General features: G+C 39.3%; 1 protein-coding gene across 2 annotated transcripts in view; it reads left to right on the forward strand.

Annotated features, from left to right (window-relative positions):
• TPK1 (thiamin pyrophosphokinase 1) overlaps positions 1-26,281 on the forward strand; it is a 285,344-nt gene that overhangs the window by 781 nt on the left and 258,282 nt on the right. The gene's annotated exons all lie outside the window — the stretch shown is intronic.

The raw sequence follows: 26,281 nt of genomic DNA on the forward strand, positions 1-26,281 counted from the left end.
ACGGCACCCCCGTGGGGTTTAACCGGTAGTTTTAGTGAGCTCTCCCTGGGGTTTGGGCTGTCAGTGAAGCGTATCCCTTGGCAAGGAGCCCTCGGTGCTTGGTGTGCCTCTGGCGTCCGAGGTTCTGCCCTGCAGAGGCTCCTCCCTGCTTGCCTCTTCAGTTCTGCAAGGCTAAGCGTTAGGGCTGGTTTTGGGGTTTTTCCTGGGGTTTTCCCAAGCTGTTCTTGAGTGATCTGTTTTTGTGTGTTATTTTGGAGACCTGAGGGGCAAGCGTTACTAATACATAGCATTAACCTTGTCATCTGTGAAAATAGAGCACCTGTAATAAGCCCAGACTCATCTGTTGCAACGTCCTGAACCTGGGTAGGGGCAATCTAAAGCACAACTACAGGCTGGGTGGAGACTGGATTGAATGAGAGTAGCCCTGGGGAGGAGGGAGGAGGACTTGGGGGTGTTGGCTGAGGAGAAACTCAACATGAGCCAGTTTCACTGTGCGCTTGAGCCCAGACCACCCACCCCTTACCCGTGTGCTGGGCTGCATCAAAAGGAGCATGACCAGCAGGTCGAGGGAGGGGTTTTGCCCCTCTGCTCTCGTAAGACCCATACTGCAACTTTGGGGCAACAATGTAAGAGGGACATGGAGCTGTCAGAGTGAGCCCAGAGGAGGCCACAGAGATGCTGCAAGAGCTGGAGCAGCTGTGCTCTGGAGCCAGGCTGAGAGCTGGGCTGAGTCAGCCTGGAGAAGGCTCCTTAAAGGGAGACCTCAGAACAGCTCCCCATGCCTAAATTAGGGGGCTGACAAGAAATCTGGAGAGGGACCCTTTTTAGAAGGGCATATACTGACATCACAAGGGGGAATGGCTTTAAACTGACAGAGGGGAGATTGAGATTAGGTATTAGGAAAAAGGTTGTTAATCTGTGATGAGGCCCTGGCACAGGGGAAGCTGAGGCTGCCCCATCCCTGGCAGTGTTCAAGGCCAGGATAGACAGGGCTTGGAGCAACCTGGTTTAGTGGAAGGTGTCCCTGCCTGTGGCAGGGGTTGGAACTGGATGAGCTTTAAAGTCCCTTCCAACCCAAACCATCCTATGATTTTAGGAAGACTGTTTAGTAGACTGTTTGGAATAGGTACCTCTTATTCCCTATGTCATTGCAGTATCTAGTACAGTACGGCCTGATTTGCTATTCAGTTATATCATTATAAACAGTAAATATTTCTGTCTTTCTATAATGTGACTTCAAAGCTGCGTAAAAAAGCATTTTGGCATAGTAGCTGAATTCTGACTTGCGCTGCTCTTTTCTGCAGCTCTGTCACTGCAACTTAAGCTGCTGTGGTGAGGTCTGTGTTGTTTATTCACTAGCAAGATCTGGAGGAAGGGAAGAGTTATAACAGAATATATGCTTTTAACAGTTCAATATCTTTTTACAGCCAGCAGTCTAAGAACATGTTTAAACTCTTTCCTGTATGTATGTATATATATATATATATATAAAATTGTATTTTGCTCTAATTTTTAAAATTTTTTTTTCAGGTTGTGTTCAGAGCTAGTAATAGGTAAAGCTGTATTCACCTTGTCCCTGCCAGAAATGTATCTTTGTCTCTTGGTGTGTATTTTGAGATGCATCATTGCTTTGGGTAGAAAGAAGGGATGAGCACGGAGGTGAGATAATCATAGGTGATGTTTGATTTATTGCAGCATGATGTGCTCTTGTATGAAATGAGGACTAATTACTTAGTATGTACTAAGGTGAGACAAAAAATGTGCCTTAAGAGTTTATCCCTGGGTAAGAGCCGACATCACTATTTATATTCTAAGCCATCTGCTTTTGATAGGCATTTGTATGATGTTAGGGTTACTATATATATCCCCAGTTTCCACCAGCTGTCTGTTTGGGGTTCCCCCCCCCCCCCTCCTTGGGTTATGTCTGGTTGGAGGTGAAGATTTGGGTGTTTTTTCACAGTTTCCAAATGACTCACAGCCTTCTCAGACCAGAGGCTTCAGCTGAGTGTCAGGAGTCCTGCTTCATCTGAAAAAATAGCTGCTACAAGTATATGAGTTGACTTGGTTACACAGGATATTGTGGCTATGAAATACCAAGTGGTACTGCATCAGGATCCTTGTTGTCATTCCAGACATTCATTACCAGCATTTCCAATTGGTTTAGCCTGCTCAAAGTCTGCAAGGCTGAGCAGATTTGGCAATTTCATAGTTTAAAATCTGGTATCCTACTTGGGTAACTCAGAAATACGGCTTTCAAAGTTGAGTGGGTGAAGTGAGGCTCCCAAATTCTTCATGAGGAATTATCAGCAGTTCCTTCATTTGTTTGCTTCAATGGGATATGTATTTAAGTGTCCAAATAATACAGAGCTAATCTGTGTAGAACGTGGTGCTCTGTAGAGGCTTGATGTGAGGTTTCGAAACAATCCCTTGTGAGGACATTGGAGTACTACGGGCCTTGTTTCCTTGCCTTCAATAGCATAAATGTACATTAGCAATGTATATTATGTTTCTGGATGCTCTCTAAAGCATCTCCACCATATGTGCAAACACAGTTGGCACCTTATGGTGAGGAGAATGGAAAGGATTTGTCAGCTATGTTTAGAGGTTGTTAGTTACTTTATATTTCTTTTTGAAGGTGTTCAGAAATGGTGCTGATATTTATATGCAAAAGAATAAAACATAGGTTTGGAACCTAGTATTAGGTACCTAAATTGTAATTTCAGGTCCATGTGCATTTTGGTAATTTTAGTCAGTGTAGTTAGGGCGAGTTCCTGTTTAGATTGCACATTTCCCTATATTGCACCTGATGGAAGTCCAAGCAGTAGATATTTGAGAACTGCTGTGCTAACTAATGTGCTCAGGGATGTTGAACGTTATTCAGTCAAACAGCTGGAGCGTAGTTGAAAATCACTGTGCTACAGTCAGAACACTGTGCTGTGGGCTTCAGAACTGTGTTGATTTGCCTAATGTAGTTTTGGAATGGGTAACAAGGTAGAAGTTGAAGTGAGGTTAAGCTCTAAATAGAGTATTGCATACTGAAACAAATATATTCTTATTTTCTCATGAAATGAAACTTTAAAAGTCTTACAGGGGTTCACCATGAAGTCTGTATGATGCTGATGTGAAAGGATCAGGCAGAAGCTTCACGGACCAAAGCTCTGACACAGCTGTTGTAGAAGGCTCGTAATGATGTCACACTAGGGGCCTGTGAATCATGACAAGAGTAGCTTTGTTTCTTCTGGAGTATCCTGCTATAGGCTAGATATTAACCTCCTGCTGTTTATACCCTTTTCTTGCACTATCATTGCCTCCTGCTGATTGTCTCAGGCTGTGCTGCAGGCATTTCTGCAGAGACACAAGTGTTTCTAATTTATTATTTTAATACCCCGAACTGTAGGAGCTGAGTGTGCTATGCTTGTGATGCTTGTGTCTGATTAACAGTGTAAGGTCTGTAGCATCCTCTAATGAAGTTGTCCTGGAATACCACTTGAGACTTTCAGAAGGGCAGAGTGCTGGTTTATTGCGCTGTGTTTTCTCACAGCAATGTTTTACGTTGTGTGCCATAACATGGCCTGGATTCTCACTTACCTCCAGATGTAGCTCATGATTGGTTTTATCAAGTGGAGTGATGCAGAAGGAGGATGTCTTCCTCAGTTTATAATCCAACAGCTCTCAATATGAGTGTTGTGTCTTGTCTTGTTGAGGTGGAGGGACTACAAAGAACCAGCAAATCTGGTCCTTCTGCTCTCTTCTGTGCTTTGCAGAGGGTTTGTTGGAGTTGAGCTTCCTATGACTGACAGGGAGCCTGTGCTACCAGTGAGAGCTGGTTCTGCCTGTCAGTATTCCTCTCTGCCCAAGTCCTGTGACCAAATGCACTCCTGAACTGTGCTGCATCAAGAGCTAGTGATTAAGACTCAGTCTGCTGAGAAGTGGGTGTGTAGCTTCATCTCACTGAAGCAAGGTCATCTATATGTCATGTGAGACAATGCCACAACAAATAGGACAAAGAGTTATGTGGAAATATATAGCTGTTCCTTTGTGCAAGGGGACTATAAAATTCTGCATTGAATTTAAAGCAAAGAGAACAAGAGGAAGTAACAATATGTTGTGAATGATCTTCCATCATTCTGCAGGCTTGATTGTCTCTTGCTTTACTATATGTGTCTTTTGCTGGCAGTGTTACTGACTGTAAGCAGGTTATCTCAGAGAGGATTATATTGCCACATTCCTTTTTAAATGCCCGGGGCTTGAAGCTCTTCCTTAATGTTCTCTTTCTTCTAACACGAAGGATTGAAAATTATTTGTAAAATGGTGAAATATTTGCCACTCACTGAATGACCTCCAGCCTGGTAGAAATGCCAAAAACCACCTAAATGCCCCTTCACTAGAGCTCTGTGTGGTCTCCGTGATGCATTATCTTGTTGTCTAATACCCAAAATTCTATAGTAAAATCAGGACAGTCATAGGGTTAGGAAATGAACCTCGTGGCCTTTGTAGCTGTTAAACATTAAAGGCTTATGGAAATGGGTGCAGTCCCAGGCTATTGGATAGCTCTGTAATTTTACAGGTTTTGTGCCATTGCTGTTGTGTCAGACCAGTCAAGTTCTTGGGTGAATTAGATCGCTCAAAAGCTGTGATTGAGTTCACCGAAGTTGAAAAATGTTAGCAGGGGTGTCGGTTCTTAAGACTACTTCAGCAGTTCCTCAGTGAGGTTAGCAAGCACTTCCATGTGGCTATTATGCTGTTTTTATCTTTGAAATTGAAATTAGTTTAAAATGCCTTTTTTTTACGTGAATGTGGCTGACCAGCTCCTGCTCTTCATTTCAAATAAGTAGTAACACCAATCATTTAGTTGAGTTACCTGGGATGCCTTAGGTTGTGTTTGAAGTAGCTGTAAATATTCAGTCTTGGACTCTGCTGCTTGCTACTCTCTGTGCTAGGTCAACAGTCTTTCCATGAGCATTATTGTATAGATTACTTACAGGTGCTTATGAATCAAGTATTACAGGGGGCAGTTAGCAGACATAATCATTATTAACCTCACCCATTTCTGTTAGATCTTTGCGTTTACACACTGAAAGCTTTTGGAGTTCTTTATGTTGTGAGGTGTTTTTTACTACTTTATGGAGATGTGTTATGTGAAATGGTGCAGCAATTTGAGCTAATAGGAAATGAAAATACATTTACTTGTTTTCGTATGCACACACAGAGCTTCCTTTTGAAATAAGCTGACATCGAAGCCAGTTGCTGTTTGTATGAGTAGTGGATTCTTGTCTTGTGCACTGTCAGTGCACTGACAGTTGCTTATCTTGCAGTCACTAGTAAGACATAACTGACTCTCTGGATGGAAATATAATGGTGGAGGGGACTGAAGTGATCTTAAAAAACGAACAAACACCCCCAAACCCAAAGACAAAAAAACAATCAATCGCACACACCCCCCCCCCACCCCCCCCCCCAGTATAAGAGCAATAAAGATGTCATTGGAGCTTCTGAGACAAAAACTTCCATTCATTATCGCTTGCACAGATAGTACAGTGCTCTTATAAATTCCTGTTGGAATGTCTTGTTATTTTCTCTTGGTTGAGGCTTTTAAGAGCAGCTTGCTTACACTGAGTGCACAGAGTTGTATGAGGAGTCACTTAGGTGTAGCAGGTTGAGCCTTGAAGCTAGGAGGTACATTACCTGGCCCCCTGTAGCCTCTGTTTCTTTGGCTTGTTTGTGTTTTCCTCCTGTGATTTCACATCAGATAAGGAAGTGAGAAATACACTTATTCCAGATATCAAAATGTTCATGTTGCTTGTATCCAATTAAACGTGTGCGGGACAGCTGGAAACTGTTTAAACTTGTTAAAGAGCAAAATATTAATCTTAGAAGGTATAAGAAATGAAGGAAAATAGTGGACTTTCAGGCGTTAGTTTTGTTTTCATTACTGCATTTCATTTGCATGTCTGTGATCAGCTCTTAAGATATTTTAACAGTTTCACAACAGCCTTAACATGATGTTATATCTCAAATCTCTGTGTATATGCATATATGAAAGCTAGTCTTACTTCTTGGAAGTGGAAAACTGAAGAGACTTACATTTTTCCACTTTGTAGAGCTCATCCAACTCTGATTTATGGAGAAATTGAATAAGAAGCAAAGAAACCAAGCACTTCATTTACACAGGAGAAAATGTAATATGAAGAGGTTTAAGATTTTTCGAAATCCAAAGTAACAAATCCCAGGCATACTTGTGGATTTGCTTTAGATTTGAACATTCTGAGACATTAATCAAAGCTCAATCTATGTGGAAAATAGCAGTATCAAGAGTAAAACCTAAACTCAACGTCTCAAAAAGGAAAAAAAAAAAAGCCAACCTAAACAAATAAACTAAAAATAACCCCAAGCAAACAAACCACCTGGAAACAAGTAAAAGGGCTTGCAGATTTACCTTTATAAGTCAGTTCTTGGCAGCTTTTGCTTCTAGTGAGTTTAAGTTTGGATGTAACCTGAGGGATTAGGGCCTTAAAGAAGAGTGCCCTTAATTAATGCTTTGTCCAGGGAAATTACTAACTAGAAATTGAAAAGATTTATTTCTATGTGACATAATGACAGTAATCTATGCTGGTCTCAATGTGCTGCTGTTGAAAAATGTGGATAAAAGGAGAGGAGGGGGAACACACCCCCAACCAAAAAACAACCCACAACCAACCAACCAGTGCAACAAGCCAGTATCAGAGTTTACCAGTGCAAAATATAGTAAATCAATAGGAGAGACCTCTGGTGTATGCACCTGGTTTTTGGTATGTTAAAGAACATTTTCCGTCCCTTCAGAGAGAGGGAAATTTGCAGTGTGTCCAGCAAGATTAACTAATCTAATTATTGCCAAATAATTTCAGGATTGAAAAGGACTGCCAGTTGTTGTTTCCACCCAAGCAACTATACCTGATCACAGCAAAGGATAACTGGTTTGTAAGCTTTTTTGGCTTGCATCTGTCTGTAATTTATAGCTGTACTAGGTTACATATAAGTAATTTACGGAAACAGGTTCTCCTTTCCGTCCAACTCTGACCTTAAATGCGAGGAATATGATTAACAGTGTTTGTGTAGTACTGCCTTTGCATAATTAAAAAGAGAATTGAGAATTTGAAGGTGCTACAGGAACATTCAGTTAAATTTTACACACAGAGTACACGCTGTAGCTCTTGGATTGCTTTTAAATTAAAGCCCTTGCTGTACATCCAATTGCAGTTGAAGCTGCTGGAAGGCTTTTCCTGTCACTTCCTAGCTTTGAATTTTATTTTGAATGGTAGTCGAATTTTGTCAGTGCTGGTGCTGATTCTTTGTAGCTCATGTTGATGGATTGTCTGCCAGCCTTTCTTTCTGGCAGGACAGAAGCTGGAGGGATGCAAGTGTTTATCAGGCCAATTGAAATAAATGGGAAGCCAGCCAGTGAATTCAGTAGGAGCAGAACCTGTCCCCTCACAATTAATTTATTTTGTGGTTGTGACTGCTGGTGTGGATTCTGCTTTGTTTTAGTTTCTTTTTTTTTTTCTTTTTTTCTTTTACTTTAGCTCCTCTTTTCACATCCATGCTTTCCTCAGAATTATCCAGTCAACATTGTTCCTGGACAACACAGCAATAATAGTGGCATTCCATGATATTTATACATACAGTTTTGACCAAATTGCTTAGTGGCTTTAGTGGTAAAAGCTATCTGCGTGTCTGACACAAAGAAGTTCGTTTTGCAGCAAAAGGAAAATACATTGATGCTACAAAGTACTGGGGTCTCAAGATTTCATCATCTAGAAAAGCTTTGACTTCTCTGACAATGTCCTTAAGGGTGTCTGTGGATCTGTTTGGAGGCACAGCAGAGGCCGTCAGGAGAGGCAGAATGCTGCCTATTTCTCTTTTTTTCTTCCCACAAATATAATTCATAATTATGTAAGCTATGAAGGTATATATGAAAGACGAGTACTCTTCTGCTTCCATAGCAGAAGGGCACTAGTATGTCAATGAAATCTTGTATGTATGTGTGGGATTTATTTGCTTTTATGCTTAACAGCTTGATTTGACTGTGACAAGCAAAGCATTGAGGAGGAGCAACAGCAATTCTGGAAATAGATCCCTTATTTGAGAGTATGCTGCACTTCCACAAGGAGGGTTTTCTGGCAGCGATGACATGGGTAGAGTGTGTTGTAACACGAACGTGCTCTGCGCATCTCCTTTCACTGCAGCAGGCTGTTTTTCCTGCTGATGGAGTGTGAAGTTCATGTGCAATTATCAGTCAGTGTCTGCCTTCCCCAGGGAGGACGGGGAGTGATGAGAGCTGGGTTGTGGCCTTGCAGTACCGCTCAGTGGAGATGGCCATATGGTATGGGAGAGAGGGTGCTTAGAAGGGGTGTCACAACAGATGTTTTATTGCATACTTGTTGCCAAAAGCTTTGTGTCAGCTAGCTCCAGTAAGGTAGTGTCAGAGCTGTCCTAGGGGTGCAGTTAAGGAGGAATGCTGTTTAGATAACTCATAGTGTGGTTTATTATTGGTATTGCAGTAGCTATGTTTTATCAGGCAGACAAAGGCATAACAAGACCCAGAGGTTGGACATAGGAGCCAGACAGATTCATACTGGAATTAGGTACAGGTTTTTTAACATGTGGAGGAATAACCAGCCATTTGAACGCTGTACCTAGAGAAAGGTGGATTCTTCATCAGCGTAAAGCAGTTGCAAGTCATACTTAACTTGAAACAAGAATGAATTTCAGGCTATCCTTTATACAAGAGGCTAAATTAGATTGTCACTGTGATCTGTTCTGGCCTCTGAATCTGTAAATCTAAAACATTTAGCCTATCACATGAGACACTACTTTTGCTTACTATTTAAGTAGACAGGACAGATTGTGGGAAAAGAAAGGAATTGGTATATCCCGGGTACTGCAGTATGGAGTGTCAAGTGGATGGTCTCATGTCACAAAGGAGGTCTTTGAAAATGGGAAGCCGATTCCAGACCTCTTGCAGTGTGGTTCAGAAGTTCAGAGAACTCTACTTCCTCCTTATGTTTTGTTGTATACTTTTAAAATAAAATAAAGCAAAACAAACCAAACAAACCCTGTAGAGCTTGGTTATGGTTCCTAGGCAGCAAGAAGAACTTACTACAGTAAGAATATACTGCACAGCGTGCTGAATTTAGTGCTGGTTACTCTGTGCTATCAAAAGCTTTAAAATTATTTCCATGGATTCTATCCTTATTTATCAATAAATATTATAATTGTGAATCCCACAAGGAAGAAAAGGCTTAAATTTAGACATCAGAGTGAATAGTTATGCTGAACTTACACAACATTATATCCAACTATTCTGTTTCTCACCCAGATTTATATTTGCTGAATACATTTGCTGAAATAAATAGCCAGTTTCCTTTGAGAACAGAGTTGGAACTGAATAAATGTAAGGCATCAGAGTACTAACAAAGGGACTGAAGTCTAAAATAATGCCATTGTATAGCCCAAATAATGTAAATTAGAACAGCAGAGAGGAAATCTAAATTTAGGAATGCGGAGGAAGAGCTAGTGATGTTTTGTGAGAGTTTATAAATTTTGTAGTCTGATTCTTTGTTGTTTAATCTTCTCTTCTCCCAATGGGAAATACATATGGAAAATACACGTCTTGTGATAGAATCAGTAGGTAAAAAGAATTTTGTTACTTTTCTCGAGTGGAGGAGCCTATCAAAAGAGGAGCATTTAGGAAGGAAAGCCTGCTGTTGCATTCAGTGGAAGACCCTTTGCAGCTGACAGTCTGTCTGTACAAAAGATTTGTCCCATTCATAGCTTCCCCAAGAGCATATGTAACAGATCTTGGAAATAGGCAGCAGTTCTGTTGCAGCTGGTTAAGAAATGAATTTCAACTGCAGCAAAGAAGGCTCAAGTTAGATACTGGGGGGGGAAAAAGTATAGGTAGCAGGAGAAAGCACTGGAATACTTTTTTTGAGAAGATGATGGAGTCCCTGTCACTTCATCTACCTTTTGCTTTGTCAGGGGTAGGTGAAGAGGAATTATGTAGAGACCTGATTCTACTTAGGGGCAGAGGAAAGGACTAGATGTACAAAACCTAGGTGTACAAAAGCATAGGAGATTGTGATGTGCATATATATATGCACACATATATATATCATATATATAGAGGCAGTGAGGCCATTTCTGCAGACTTACTCAGGTAATTATGCTAGATTCAATTGGGCTGTTCAGACAAGCAGGACTTAGTCTTGTGGTTTGAAGTTTACATTCTGTAGATTACTGATGCTTTCTTTTGCAGTAATGATACTTATCCAAACATGATTTTTAGCAAAATCACAGATGGCATTGGGAGTACACAAGTATGGGAAAAGGGTTATGAGGAATGAAGGTCCATAAACTCCGAAATAAGGAGTGAAAACTGTGTGTAGCAATTGCTGTGAATCTGCCACACAGGAATCTGTGTCTGTGATCTGATTTCATCAGTTTCCATAGTGCTGCTAATGGTCATTTGAGTTTCTAGAGGTTTCAAAGCGATTACCTTGAAAAAAAATCTGGACACTTACAATTCCTCTTATTCCGTTAGTTTTTACAGGTGATCTTTTGTATTAATAAGTGTCTCCCAGAGACTGTTACAGGAGTTTCCAGAATCTGCTCTTTTCCCGATGTCCAAAAGGGAATTTAGATTTTTGAGAAGCTTCTTCAGAAAATAGCTCCTATTTCTCTCCCCCTGTCCCCCCAACTCGGAATATGTGTTTCTGAGGGTAAAAATCAGTAAGAGAATGCATCTACAAAGAGTTTCTCTATTGTTTACCCTATATTATAATGACAGAATTAATTCACTTAATTGTCGTGCATATCACTATAGCAACAAAGCTTGTTGCCAGTGTAACTTACACAGTCATTATTATTTTCAGGGAGAAAGTATGCATCAAATTACATGATACCTGGTGATTTGAGGTACATTGGTTATGGAGTCTGTGTGCAACTGCTGCATGGGCAGATGGCTGAGGTCAATATCCACTCTCTCTTCAGCTTCACAAATCAGAATTGGTGGCAGCATTGTCAAAACATGTCAACACTTCAAGGGTGGCGTGCAGCAGAGCAGTGGCTCCGCAACACATCTTGGCACACAAGCTGGGGCTTGGAAACAAATGGAATTCTTGCGATATACCTGTGGGTAGTTTTTAATTTGGTTGGGGGGGGTGAGGGGTGGTGGTGTGTTAGTTGCTTTATACTTGAAGCTTGAGCTACTAACCTAGAAGACTGTAGCACTTAGGAAAAGGGTATGGCACTGAGATGTTTTCCTTGGCATATTGCATCAAGAAGCAGCTGTGCTTGTACTGTTTTGATGGTCCTGAATACGCATGTCCAATTCCAGTGCTTGGCAGTTAATAACTGTTTCATAGAAATAAAATACATCACAATGGTAAGGAAGCAAGGAAGAGGCTGGGGAAGAGTATTTTCTGGACTGCTATATCATAAATTGCTGAATAGTCTGGAGCAGCAAAAAATGTGGGTGATTTCCCTAGAGAAGGGAATAAGAGGTTTGAATCTAGTAGTTATTCTGCTGCCACTCACAGTAGACTGTGACTATAGAGGGTGCAGAAGGTAATGTCATAAAACGGAGGAAAGAATTGGAGCAAGATGCAGGAATAAATACAGGTTGTTTCTAAATGATACGCTGGCTTGAATTTACTTAATGGATGCCAAAAGCCATTCTTTTTATTTAGAGAAGACAGCGCCTTGCCTGAGAGAACAAAGACAACATTTTGTTCTTTAGAGGCATAAAACTGGTTCTCCTAATTATTCCTGACATTTTGTCATTCATGCTATGAGCTTCCTTAGAGAATAGAGGTAAATAGCCAGGCTCCTGTGAGAGAGGAAACATGAAGTGAATGAGTTTAAGGGTTGAAATTTGCTAGCATTGGCACCAAACCCTAAAATGATGTTGGAGTTGCAGAATAAGATGCTGGAGAACAGTGTGAGATACTGTGGTACTTACCAGAGTAAGCAACTCTAAGTATGACACAGAAGAGTCTAAATTAGGAATGCATTTATATGCAGCTTTATACTTCTGAAGTTTAGGTTTAAGTAGAAGGCTGAATGCGGCATGTGTTATTCCTGTATTATTTTAGCATCCTGAAGTCCTTGCAGGAAGTCTGTGGTAGAGGAGGTGGATGACAAAATGCTGTTCAAGCCTGGAACACTCTGAAGTCTCACCTTGTACAGAGAAACCCCCATGGCTGAACGGAGCACTTTCCTGGGGTCCCACTCAACGTGGAGGTAACTAGAGCCTGTGCAGATGTATAGCTTACAAGACTGGCAGCCAAAAAAGCCAGCAGCTAAAAAGCTGTTTTCATGAGAAAAGCAAAGAGAGGAGACTGTTTTGAGTTTGGATTCTCCCGCCTCCCTTGTGATACAGTGCTAAATGCAATGTGTCTTTTCAAGTGACCTTTATCTTAACTTTAATCTTTCTTAGCCTCTTTGGGGAAGTTGTATTATCTGAATGTCTTCCATGTGTAAAAATTTACTTTTCCATCCTTTAGCACCTTTTACTCTTTTCAGATGGCTATTAATGTTATTATATGAATAATAGTGTTACGAACAGGACTGGCTTTTGGGGCATTTAAAACTTTACAATACTAGAATGGTACTTGTACCATTTGTGTCAATAAAATTCTGTCAATCACAGATAAAAATGGAATTCAAGAGACTGAGAGTAGGAAAAACAATTTTCCTGTATTGAAAGCCACGAGTTTTAAATAATAAGTATTTTTCTTGTTAGAGGTTTGGGTGCTGAGAGAAGATGTGTGAGCAGCGCCTGTAGCTTCTTTTGAAGGTTGAGATTCCCAGTCCTTTTAGAATGAGGCAGTTTAGGTGGGAATAATTGGAAAACAGCCTTGAAGGTTTCTGTGCCTATTTGAGTGTGAATGGATGTATGTCAGACCTAATTAGGTCTACTGAGGAAAACATAAATGTCAATCGCTTTTTACCAAATGCATCCAGCTACTTCTGAGATTGTGAATGGGGTCCAGTGAGCACACAGCCTGCTTAATGTCACCTTTCTAGCTTATGTCTTTTAGTTCTGTCCCCTGTGATGTATGGCATTTGATTTTTCTTGAAAACAAAGTCAGACAGATGGAAACTAAGTATTGCCATTCTAGTGCTTCCTTAGCTAGTATGTCCAAAAGAGCACATGTAACGGGACTAATTCAGAACATTTAATGAAAATGGTGGTTGTTTTACCTTCCTGTATTTCATAGGGTTTAATCAGTTAGATCATGGAGCTCTATGTATTGGAAACTTGATAACCCCTTCAGTGCTTTGTCCAACTTGCTTTTTGTTCTATAGCTATGACTATATATCCTATCGGAAGCATGAAATGTACATCTGTTTTCAACAGTGATTATATGTGACGGATCTTTCCTGCTTAGTTACATTAGGGTATGCCTATTGTGAGTACTCATATCTTCTTTCTTGGTAAGTGATATACTGCTGGTTTTTCAGGGCCATCATGAACTCTGTCTTTCAAATATTTCCTCTGTGGGTGGCTGCTTTAGAAATGTTTGTAAAATTCCAGCTATGTGCTCTTGTAGTTTGTTAGAAAAGGGTAAGTTTACCCAGGGATCCCTTAAGAGCATGCTAGGAGTAAAAGGGTATTGTCTGTAAGTAGCATCACTGCGTCAGTAGAGGCTGAGATTGTGCTGGAGAGGAAAGAATGTACCTTGCTTTTAAATTTGTTTGGGGAATTTGGAGACAAGTGGCAGTTTAATATTGTTCACATGAGAAAGTTTATTTAAAGCACGAGCTGTGCTGTGTAAGTAAACTTTTACAAATCCCTTTATGGACTCTGTTTTGTGATGTGAAAGCAGCTTACTCAGTTCACCTTAAATGTGTTCCTAAGAAAAAGAACTTAAATAAACTAAAGTAAGCCTAGTGGGAGTTGAAACAAGAGTGTCCATGCAGTTTTTTGTCCAATATAATTAAGTTGGTTGAAAATCATACCTTGCAGGTATCTATACAGCATTTTCTTGGAGACAGCGTCTCCTACTGGGAGTGGAGGGGTGAAAGGCAAGACTTTCAGCTCCCACTGCTAGCATTCATAGCATTGAAATCAGTGGAAAACTCATATCCACTCTCATTTTGGCCCTGATTTGAATAGTGGAGTGAAATTTTGGAAACTTCAGATTTATGGCTTGAAACTAGCAGACTTACGATTTGAGAAACTGACTTAAGTGTCTGTCTTTAAGGAGATCAAGAGATCCCCTGAAATACGTTTTGTGCCTTGCAATGCTTAGAAAAGTGCATGTGTCTCAACAAAGATGTGGTCAGTGCATGTAGCACCAGATGATCCTGGAGCTTTGTCCATAAATCGTGCATCTGCTTTTAGAGTTTAGTATAAGTTGGGTCAATTTTAGCCTCATTTTCTTGCAAAGTGATCAGGGTTGGTTTGTTTTTTTTTATGTTCACAGCGAGTTAATCAAAAAGACTATTTGAGATTTAACAACTTCTGCAGTATTTTAATTCTTATAGAAGCAAAAGAGTGTAGATTCCCCTGTTACATTGTAGTAAAGCAGATGTGGTCCTTAAAGGGATTTCTTTGCAAGTGCTTCTCCCAGAGTATTTGCTAGAGGTACTCAAGCTGTTCATTGGTTATTATGTTTGCTGTGTTTTAAATGAATGTATAACTCCAATTAAGTGTCATGGGATATATGCTTGAAACCATTATGTGTTATAACATTGTTATCTTTACAATTGTTTGGTTATTAGCAGTAAACTCTTTCTTTGGAAATGGTGCCTACAATGCTGTGCCGCAGACAGCTCCAGAATGAGCAGGAAGAGAGGACTGTTACATCATGGCCGTGCTCCTGGTACAGTGGTGTGCTGATATGGCAATACTCTTTTGACGACCTCTTATTGTGTCTTTGTGTATCACTGCGCTGTATTGGCTAGGTATTTCCAGCTGGCTCAGAATTCTGCACCTACTGGTTAGCATCCTGTCAGTGGTAATGGGATTGTGGCAATTTGTATGGAATTCTGATCAGCAAGGTCATTGTCACACTTCTTAAGCCTTCTGACTTCCAAAGTCCTATGCAGACCTGGTCATTGTAACATACAGAATAAGTGTATAGCCTGGCTAATCAGAATTCAAAAGCTGAATGCTGAAAATCCGTGTTCCTTTTCTCTTGAGCACTCAGTTCAGCAATTCATTATTAAGCAATGATATTTTATACGACATTGCAGGTTGACGTATGCAGACGTTATAGAGACAATGCCCCAACTTGTTCTAAGGCTAAATTAGCAAGGGATGCTCCTAAATAATGGGAGAGGGTATAGTTATTTCCTTGCATTGCATGTTCTGCAATTAGGGAACTTTGTTTGTAGGATGTCCTGTTGTTTGGGGTTTTTTGGGGTTTTTTTTGGTGGGGGTTTTTTTTATTATTATTTTTATTTAATTTTTTCTCTCTCCTCATTTCTGGAAATTTTCCTGACTCCGCATTGTCTCATTATATTTTTCTGAGCACAATGAATACTCACTCGTATAGGAATGGCTTATTAAAAACAAAATGATGGCGTATTAAAAACAAAATTTAAACCTCTGTTTGCATTCAAATATATCCTGAAAGATGAAGCCTTCAAGCTAGTTGAAATTAATGTGCAGACTGGTTCTTACTGAAAATGATTCACATACTAGTTTAAGACAGTAAATAAGATACTTGTGATATGAACTGAGAAAAGAAAGATGTCACCACGTAAAGGTGAGATGACTGTCATAAGCACTGAGTAGTAAATAATGGCATGCAAACTGTTCAACTGCCAATGCGTGTTTTAGGTATTGTGGCACCAGGTAAATTTGAAGAGATTTTAAAGGATAATATGTAGTGAGTTTCAGGTTTTCACAAATGTGGGGTGGTTTAACAAAGTATTGAAAATTCAGATAGCTCATACAGAGCCTTTAGGCTGAAGTTGCTGCAGGACATCTGTGAAGAAAACATTGCCAAGAAGTCAGTATTGACATAGGGGAGCCAGCAGCAAAGGGTAAGGACAGCATCATCTGATAGTCTAGTTATGGGTGGGATTGTCCAGAAACAGTAGGATGAGGGGTAATCAGAGGATCTTCAGAGTTTTGGAAGAGGAGAAATAAGAAAGAAATAACTTGGAACATGTTGGCATTGTTGACCAGTCTTGAGATCATTCAGTACCCTGGTTCTCTTGCAAAAGTCCTGCTGAACCAAGGGGCCTGAAGTGTTTGTGTGCAGTCCAACTGGTGATGGTATTGAGTAGGAAAGTCTGGTTATAGTGTAAAATGCCTTGGCGTGAGTATAAATCCCCTGTTGTTTCATTAGGTTATATGAATTAGATTAGTGGGGTAGGCAGAATTGGATCTGTCACTTGTCATGCTTCTATAGTATCAGAAAAATGTTTTCTACAGCAATACACGCTCATAGCTTGTACTATTGTACAGCCTACTGTTTTCCAGCACTCGCTCATTGTAATTGTATTCTTGCCTTTTAGTTTTGTATCTGGTACCTATAAAATCTCTTTTTATTCTTAAGAAAAGCAGACCAATCCATGCCTGAAGGAGGATGGATCTTTTTGGTTTAGCATGTGCAAACTGCCCCCCCAGATGATAAACTGCAGTCCATTCAGGTTCTCTATAGGTGCTGTGTGTTTGAACACATTGGTTTGGATTCTGAGTCCGTGAACTCTGGCCTTCTGTCTTGTATGATTTTTGTTCTCATATTCGTATCTTAATTTTCATTTCACTTTTAATTGGCTTCATTATATTTGATGGCAGAATGTTTGCTTTATCTTCAGTGTTAATAGTCTAATTGTTTCTCTTGCCTTAAGTAATATCTTGTTGACTTTATAAGCCATCTTTTCCACATCATCTGCAGAATTGATTTCCTGTGCACGTAGCTGTGTTGTCTGCAGCATCCTCCCCAAACTTTCTCAATTAGCATTTTTATTGTTATATTGGATTTTTTCAGTAAGAATTAAGCTGTGAAGACAGTTGATAAAAATTAGTATTATTAGTTGCTGATCTTTTCAGACATCACTAAAAATCTGTGTATTCCCCATTGTACAACAGCTTAGGAGTTTATAGCTGATACAGTCTTTCTAAAAAGAAAACAAACCCAAAACCCCACAAAGCAAACCTAAGGAACCAACTACCCTGCAATAATTGAGTGCTATTTTCTAAGTCCAAATTAAAATTGTCAATAACTTTTCCTGTGTGAACAACAGATGTCGGTGGTGGTTTTACTGAAAGTGGTGCATGTAGTGCTTGTTTCCGTAGTGTTTTATTGCTATTTTCTGTTGGTTACATTCATCAGAAGGAATTGGGCCTTGCAGACAGCAAACAGATGCTGCAAGCAGGTATGTTTTAGCTCTTGAAATACTCTTAAGTATTCTCTTCCCTTTCATTGTAATCATGTAGAGAAATATAATGAAGTAAGCATGGTAGACTATGACATCACCGTTGTCTGTCTTTATATCTTTAATGGGTGTGTTGTTCTGTTCTTAGTGTACGTGCAGGTTGTATATTAGATCATGACTTACTTCTTGGTTTTCAGCTTCCAGTCATTTATTTAGGCAGTATGCCGCCGAGGTCACCTGTGATATTGAAAGATTGGAGGCCCTATCACCTGGTAGATCCAGAGCAGCAGATTGTCTGCATCTGTGGAGTTCTAGCTCAGCTCTGCCGCCACTCCTATAAAAGGGCTACTGTACTCACTGTCTGTCGCTTTCAGAAGAGTAAATGAGATGAGCACCTGTATTCACTGACACATTGTGCCTTTACTGCAGGTCTGGCGTTGAGAGAAGATTTTGTACTGAAAAATTACGCAGCTTTCTAAAAGACATCTTTGTCCTAAATTAACACAAGAAGAATTCTCAGAGAAGTCCCTAAATCTTAGCTAGGATCAACCAAAGCATTTTCATTTAAATTATCTTAAAGTATTTTATTTCAGATGTGATTGTTGAAGTTCATGCTTAAATAGTGAAAATTCTCTCCCAATGACATATCTCACTTGCAGAATGATGAGCTGGGATAGTTTAACAGCTTCAGAGAATTTGGAAACAAGCATGTTTACCAAACCTCATGTTTCCTGTGACAAATTTGTTTTATTAATGAGTGTTTATCTTGAGACAAAAAGATGTTTTCTCAAAAATTTTCTAGTTTTCTCTATCTGCTGCATCTTTTTTTTTTTTCTGTAAATGCAGAGCCTGGTGCTACGTGGTAAAATATGCGTACTTCTTAGAGAGATATTTTCATTCCAGTGTGCTTTAAATTCAATGTCTGCTTGTATTTCTTTGGAAGAAAACAAAAAACCTGACAGTCAAGGAAAAAGTAGTCCTAAAAATAATACAACCCTTACGCAGAGTCCAAGACAGCAGTAGTTTATACCCAGACTTCCAAAAAGACAATGTAAGGTAATTTAGGTAGGTATACTTTTTCTTTTAATGTTCCTATGTCTGCTGAACCATCCTGGCATACAGAAGCCTATTGTTCATTGTAAAAACATTATGGTGAGTTGTAAGATGGAAGTAGTTCCTTCAAACTCAGCCTAATTAAGACTGAACCATCCTGTCACTAGTGACAGATTCTCACCTGATAAGCCTGGTATTTCCCCATTAAGGCCAGGTTGGACAGAGCCTTAGGTGACATGGTCTAGTGTAAGGTGTCCTTGCCCTTGGCAGGGAGTTGGAACTGGATGAGTTTAAGGTGCCTTCCAACCCAAACCTTTTTGTGATTCTATGATATTATTGTCCCCATTCATGTTAGCACTAAGTGTGCTGTTTCCTGGCTTCTTTTAAGTCATTTCATCAGTTGTTAAGATTTTTCATGTGAATGTAATTTAGAGTTGAACTTTAGGTTGTTGATCTCAGAATTTTGTTTGCTACTGGGTTAGATGAAAGCTGAATCAAATGAAGTTTACTGTAGAGGGGAAGTATAGAGTCAATTTTATACAACTGGAGTTAAGAAAAAGTATAGAAATGGGTAATAAGGACTGTCAGTAGTATGGAGCATTTCCATTCAAAGAGACTAAATAGACCAGAACTTCAGCTTGGAAAAGAGATGACTGAGAGAAAATACAGTAGAAACCTGCAAAATCATAATTACCACCAAAAAAAAAAAGGCAACTAGGAACAATTTATTTTTATGTTGTGGGTTGGATGTTTTTTTTTTTCCTTCCCATTGCCAGAGCTGAGGCTGTGAAATGAAACTGTTGCACAGAAGGTTTGGAGCAAAAGAAGTAATTTTTGTGCAGACTGCAATTAAATTGTACCAGCTTACAGCCACAGATATGGGGGAAATGAAAAGTATTAAGAGTTTCAGAGGGATTAGAGAAACTGATGGAGAAATAAATAGCAGCTATTATTAAAACCTGGATGCAGCTTCTGGTTCAGTTACTAAACACTGGGAGCTGAATGACACAATAGGGGAAGCGTGTTCCATGCATGCCCAATTTCTGTACTCTTCTCAAAGCCTTTAATGCTTCTTATTGTGTCAGAACAATGAAGTAGACAGAACTTTATATATTTGCTTATTTTCAGTACCTAGTATTTAATTTCTAAAGAACTAAAGGTAGAAGCTGCTGTTAACTGGAAAAAATCCCTCTTCTGGATTAAGACTTAACCGTGCCCTCCCAGTCACCTTCTGAGAGTTTGTCTCTGCTGGAGGTCACTCTGCCCTGGGTAGCGGGGTGACAAAGTGGGCACTCCTGTTTTGGCGAGCAGGGGGCAGGTTAGTTCAGAATGCCCCACAGATACTAATGTTTCATCACACTGGTTTAGCAGTGGTTGTCTGAGCAATATGATAGTCAATTCATTCAACTTTAATGAGGGGGGAAAGTGCTATGATAAAGACAAATGCATCCACATTACATGTTCATTATTTTTTTCAAAATTAGAAGTTAAATTCTGTACCTTTGGAAATCAGTGTCAAAACTCACTAAGGTAAAGGACAGCAGCTTTTACAGCATTGATTTAGTTAAATGGGTACAAATCTGTATGCAGAAAAACTCTACATTGTGAAAGCATAATTGCAGAAAATAGTCTTATCCAGAGTTAAATCTTCTGCTACTTCCTCCTGCATAAAGATTCCTAGTCAGGGTACTCATAATTAGTATGAGGTAACATAATTAAGTCTTCCGTGTATGGTTTTTCGGTGTGTTTGGCTGTCATTCTCAAAGAGCATGTTAGGGATATGGTTCTTCCAATATCAGTAAAATCCAATCAGAATAATTTTCAGAGCAATAAATCACATTATTTTCGTCTCTCACTAGAACTGAATTATCAGTAAATAAAGAGTATGTGACATCTTAAAGGGCATTTGCCAAGTACATTATTTTCATATGGAACTCATTTCACATGTTAACAGTTCCTTATGGAACTAAAGCACATCTTATTACAAGCTAAAGTGTAGAAGAGCTTTTTGTCTTGGATTCTTTGTGAAGTGATTGAGCTCCTTGTATGGAAAGAAAACTCTATGTAAATGCATTACAATTATATTGATGATGATTATGGCAAAGCACTGAAGAAAATGATGCAGGAAAGTGATTAGATCCTTCTCTCCCTTAAAAAAAACTAAACAAAACCCAGTGTCTGAATAGTTCTGGGTTTTTAATCACTTGAGAGATGAAAGCTGTGTAAAAATAAAGCAAATCTGGCTCTTAGTGTGGATATTTAGCTTTCAGGATTTCAGTATATTGCAGATTACCTACTTTGTTACCTGAGCTCAGAAAAAAATATATCCAAAAAGCTAGGTGCAACACGCAGTATTCTAGTCTTATTAAAACCCCCTGTAATTAGTTATAGCATGGTAAAAAATAATAAGCTTATTTTGAGCCAGAGCGCATGACAGTTTGTATACAGATTTCCCATCAGAAGAGTGATAAAAACTTGTTTTATAACCACTCTCCTTGTAAAAACCCAAGTAAATATAATTGTAACTGTATGTCAACACTATGCACTGATTATGGAAAGAGGCCTTTCGGTGCAGATCTCAAGAGGTTTAGTGACAGAGCAATGTGTCCTTTTTGGTTTAATTATTTTTCAGAACTTAACTGAAATGACAGCTAAAGAAGAGGTCACCTGAAGAGCGGAATGCAGCGCTGGGCCTTAAGGAAGAAAGGAAGCTGACTTTGGATTTGTGTCCCTGTATAGAAGGGCTGCCACTGTATAGCGGTTCTTTTGTTCTGATGTTTAGAACATCTGTCGACCTGGTCTTGAAAAGCAGATGGGTTATTGAAGTCTCACACCTCACAGAACCCAGGCTGCAGCACTGGGACACAAATTGTTGCTGAACTGTTTGCTTTTGATTCAGATTTCCTCCTGGTATTTGTCAGTATAGTGTGTATATTCCCAAATGGGAGGAAAAGGAGTTGATAAGCTGTTTTATATTATCTGGTATTAGGTTATATACTTTTATAACTAGATGAGGGTCGAACAGTTTTGTACTTTGTGAATGAAGTCTTTTCTGGAAACAAAAATACTAGCAATGAAATGTTTTAAATAACATGTTTATCAGGATATGCAGTGAGTGCGACTCTTACCTTATAGTTTATCAAGTCGCTGTAAAGGTAACAAGAATGAAGAAGGTAGTCTGGGTCATCTAGTTGGTGACCACTTTCATCTCACACAATGTAATCCTTCTCTTACATTTAACTGGCTCTGGTTTTTATGTAACGGTGGCTTGGTTTTTTGTTGTTTACTCTCTCTTATTTGGTTGATACTACAAAACACCATTGTTCTAATATCTAGGAACTGTTTTCTAATATCCCTTTTTATGGGCAACTTGGACATACTGATTCATGTGTGAATGTATTCCTTTCAATCCTGTTCTTCTGCATGGAATCTTCCATAGGAGGTTCTGTATCTTTTACACAAAACTTTCTTGTTTTCTGTGTACTGAGCACAACATTCGATTGCATTTTTGTTTATACAACTTTGTTGTCTTTGTGCCGCTTGTGGTAATCTTGTGACCAGTTGGCATACTTATGAAGTTGCTATGATTTGGCAGTTCAGGATCTCCCAGCTTAGAGCATCTTTTTGTTCATTAGACCCCAAATGCATTTCTCATGCTTCTGATAATACTGGTTTTGTTACTTCATGCTTCAAAGTCATGCATTAAATTCCAGGAGGTATCCATCTCTTTCTTTGTGTTGATGATGCCTTCTCACTTTGTCTTATGCTGCAGTGATTAAAGTATTAATGTTAGTCCTAGCACTGAGCCCTGAGGATGCATGCTAGGAACCTTTTCTTCAATTTGATATATTTCCTTTTGAAACAAATTAGTATAATTTGCCCATTAGCAATTTTCTTGCCCTATTTAGCTCTCTTCTACTGATCAGATCCTGTGATAAGATCCTGTGCAGCTTCATGACATTATTCCTTTGCAGTTCCAGATTTATGGCATATCCCTTCTCATGAAAATCAGAAAAGAAACAAAAAAAACCACACCCCAAACCAGCCCATAACATTTACTTTGACAGGATTTTCCTTCAGTGAACTCATGTTTACCAAAATATACTTGAGTTCTTTACTTCATAATGCTGTGTAGCTGCAGACATCATAGGTGGATGCTTTTAAGTCTTCCTTCTGGTAATGTGCTATTAGCTGTGCAACTGAAGAAGTCCTCGCTGCAGGATTTCCAGCCAGAGGAATGTAATATTTTTCTTAATATGTAAATCAGGACTGACTCAATAGAAATCTGTGAAGTCACTCTCTAAATTCTATGCAAGCAGAAAAGATTTTCAAGTTCAGCACAGTCTTGCTCAGGCAAAATTTGAGTAATTCAGTATTCCAGAATTGCTGTAAAATGCAGTTGTCAGTAATTGTCCTGGGTTCAGCAGCAGCAGTCATTTTTCTCCTTCTTAGTAGCTGGTGCAGTGCTGTGGTTTTGACTTTCAGCCTGGGAACAGCGCTGATAACACCCATGTTTTTAGTTGCTGCTCAGTAATGTTTACTCTGACCAAGGACTCTGTGAGCCTCATGCTCTGCCAGGGAGGAGGGGAAGCTGGGAGGAAGCAGAGACAGGACACCTGATCCAAGCTAACCAAAGAGGTATTCCGTACCACAGCATGTCATGCCCAGGATGTAAACTGGGGGCAGTTACCCAGAAGGGCTAGTTCAGTGCCGGGGTCAGGCTGGGTATCAGTCAGCGAGTGGTGAGCGGCTGTATTCTCTCCCCTTGTTATTTCCCTTATCATTATTATCATTGGTGGTAGCAGCAGTGGTTTGTGTTATACCTTAGTTACTGGACTGCTCTTATCTGAACCCATGGGAGTTACATTCTTTCAATTCTCCTCCCCATGCCTCTGGGAGCTGGGGGAGGATGAGAGGGCAGTGAGCAAGCGGCTGCGTGGTTTCCGGGTTGCCGGCTGGGCTTAAACCACAACAATAATAATGAACTGTACTTCTCTGGAGTTCCTCTTGCTAGAATATGGGGATTTTTATCAACAAAAATGTGTTAAATTTCATTATACCCAACAGAGTGGGTATTAGCTAGACATAGCGGAGAGTTTTTTTGTGAAAACAATGTCATAGGAGTGTTAGAAATGTGAAGCGTTTGCTGGGAGAGTATTCATAGGTTAAAGGTCAGAATTCATATCGGAACAAGTGAAGTGAGACTCCTGGATGACATGCAGATGAGTAATCCAGTCATTACCATATTGCTTCAGGAGCTTTTTCTTTGTTTATACCCCAAAGAACAGATCCAAGAGACCTATGCACAGGATTGCACAAGGTTGTGGATAGTGTGCTTGCTGAAGCACGTCTTAACCTATGCCCTAGCCGTGCTCCTAGCATGGGCCTGCCTGCTATCTGGGTGGCAACTGAGCACATGGGAAGTATTAAACATGACACCAGTTTACCTAGCGTGGGTACTAATAGCAGCATGGTGTCTTAGACATACCAAAGGAAACCGTTTATTCCACCTGATCTTTTATCATGGTGTTTCTTTCTGTGTTATTAAACTTCTGTTTCTTCTGAACTTCAGTTCTTCAACCTTTATTTCATACCTTCATGTTTTGACCTAATAGTTTTCTGGAAAGCACTGGGGAAGCCATGTACAAATGGGTATCTTCTATATATTTGAGTGTTATGAAACCCATGGATTTCCACTCATTTCCTTTTGAATTTGACTTTTTTTCAGTTTTTACTTTCCAAATCACTTACCGAGTTATATTTCAGTCTTTCCAGTTTCATGTACTTTTCCATGTAGCTGCATATATACACAAGAAAGCCTCTCTCCTTCCTCAGTATAGACAGTAAGATTCTTTCCGTCGTATGACTTCTTAACGTTGCTTTTGTTTCAGTCAGTTAGCTACTTATGGCATCGCTTCTACTTTATATCCTCAGCTTTTTCACATTAGGTGTATTTGTTTCTGTCTTTGATTGATTAAGCAGATTTATTAAATACTTAAGATCCCTTCTACCTTCCTTTTCTGGCTGTTTTTTTTTTTCCTCTTCATACTTGAGCTTTTATGTTAAGAAATTTGTGCCTGGGATTATATTTTTGGCTTTAATGTTTTATACCAATGCTATATAAATAGTAATAAAATTGAAAGAGGAAAAAGTGTTTACAGGTGTATACAAATATGTTTAAAGTAAAATGTCAAGAAAAACCTATTGAAGAAAAAGGACACTTGGGAAAAATTCATTTAGAAAACCATAGGTATCGATATATTATAGCTGTTGTAAGAGGAATGAGAGATTAGGAAACTACATTATTTCCTTGTTGGTTCACTTATGAGAAAATGGGACTTAAAAAAGATATTTCCAGCTTATTCCTTGTAATTAAGGGGGCTGTGCATCAGTGATTAACTGACTAGGCTAACCCTCTAACAGAAGGCCTCTCACTAGTTCCAAGGTGCCTCGTTTAGGAAGCTGCAGTACTTGTCATCTGTTTCTATTACACTTTCCTTGCTAGAGCTGTGGAAAGATAGCTCCACTTAAATAAGATTCAGTTCTTTGTCATTAGAATGAAGAATACAAAGGAAGTGTTACAGTAACTTTGAATCCACTACAATTCTCTGAAAGGCATACTAACAGAAGCTCTGCTAATTTTGCAAGAGGGAAAAAAAAGTGGTTTTCAGTGGTACTTTTGTCAGCTCTTTCCTATAGAGAACTAGGAGCTGCCTTTATCTTAAATAATATCTTAACTCAATGCAACTAATCATGTTATGAAAACACCATTTCTTTCTAAGCATACCGACTCAGCCTTGCTATGACTCTTCAATGAAATTACTCTGTAAAGCAAGATTTTAATGAAAGGCTTGGGAAGGATTTACACTTAATCACGTCTTTTAATTAAAAGCTTCTCCTCCTCCATCAGATTCTGTGAGGGATCAATATATCACAGATTGGGGAGATTAAAAAAGGAGTCTTTTGCTGTCTTAGTTGCATAGCTATCTAATGGTGACTTCATCCAGACTATTACTCAGTGCTTTGGATTAAAGCCTCTGAAATTGGCTGCTGTGTTTTTGTTTGGTTCACTGACTGTTTGAATTTCTTTTAATGTGTGTTGTTGTCCATCTGTAGTATTTTATTCTCCTTAGCTGTAACATTCTTCTGACAACAAGCAGCCATGTTCTGATTGCATTATCCTGTATAACTATTGCATGGCGGTAAGACTGCTTTTGTGAGAGTGCTTTAGAAGTTTTCCAAGCAGATGCTGAAAGGCCCTAAACACAACTGGATACGTCATTGTTTCAGATACTTCCTTTAATTTTCTTCTTTTCTTTTGCATTCTCTCTCCACCTGCCCCATTTAAAGTAACTAAGTGCTGGCAGATCTTTATTCGTATATGCAGAACTGCCAATGTCAGTTAAGCTCTTAACACATGCATGACTGCAGTGCACAGCTGAAACCACTGCTTCCTTGAAAGGAACAGCACCAGAACATGTGAATTACTTGTGCTTTCCTGATGTAAATCATAAACCTATATGTCTTCTTGGGGAAGCGGATGACACCTGTAGTAAGAAAGAGCAGCCGATCCAGAATAGGAAGAGATATGAGAAGAGACTCATATGTCAGCAGGGCAGTAATTCGGGGCCTGATATTTCAATCTAATACATACTGAATAATACATAATCAATCATTATGTTAGTATATGTGCATGATTTTCAGAAGTCTTCTATTTCCTTAAAGTGTTTCTGCAACAGTTAGGCTGAAATGTTTATACAACTGGCTTTTGAAGTCAACAGGAAAAATATGTGCTAGGAGTAAGGGGGTAGCAGTTTGAAGCTGAAAGTCAATTGGCTATAAATAAATACAT

Source organism: Lathamus discolor, chromosome 2, assembly GCF_037157495.1.
Source record: "Lathamus discolor isolate bLatDis1 chromosome 2, bLatDis1.hap1, whole genome shotgun sequence".
In the NCBI taxonomy this organism is placed as follows: domain Eukaryota; kingdom Metazoa; phylum Chordata; class Aves; order Psittaciformes; family Psittacidae; genus Lathamus; species Lathamus discolor.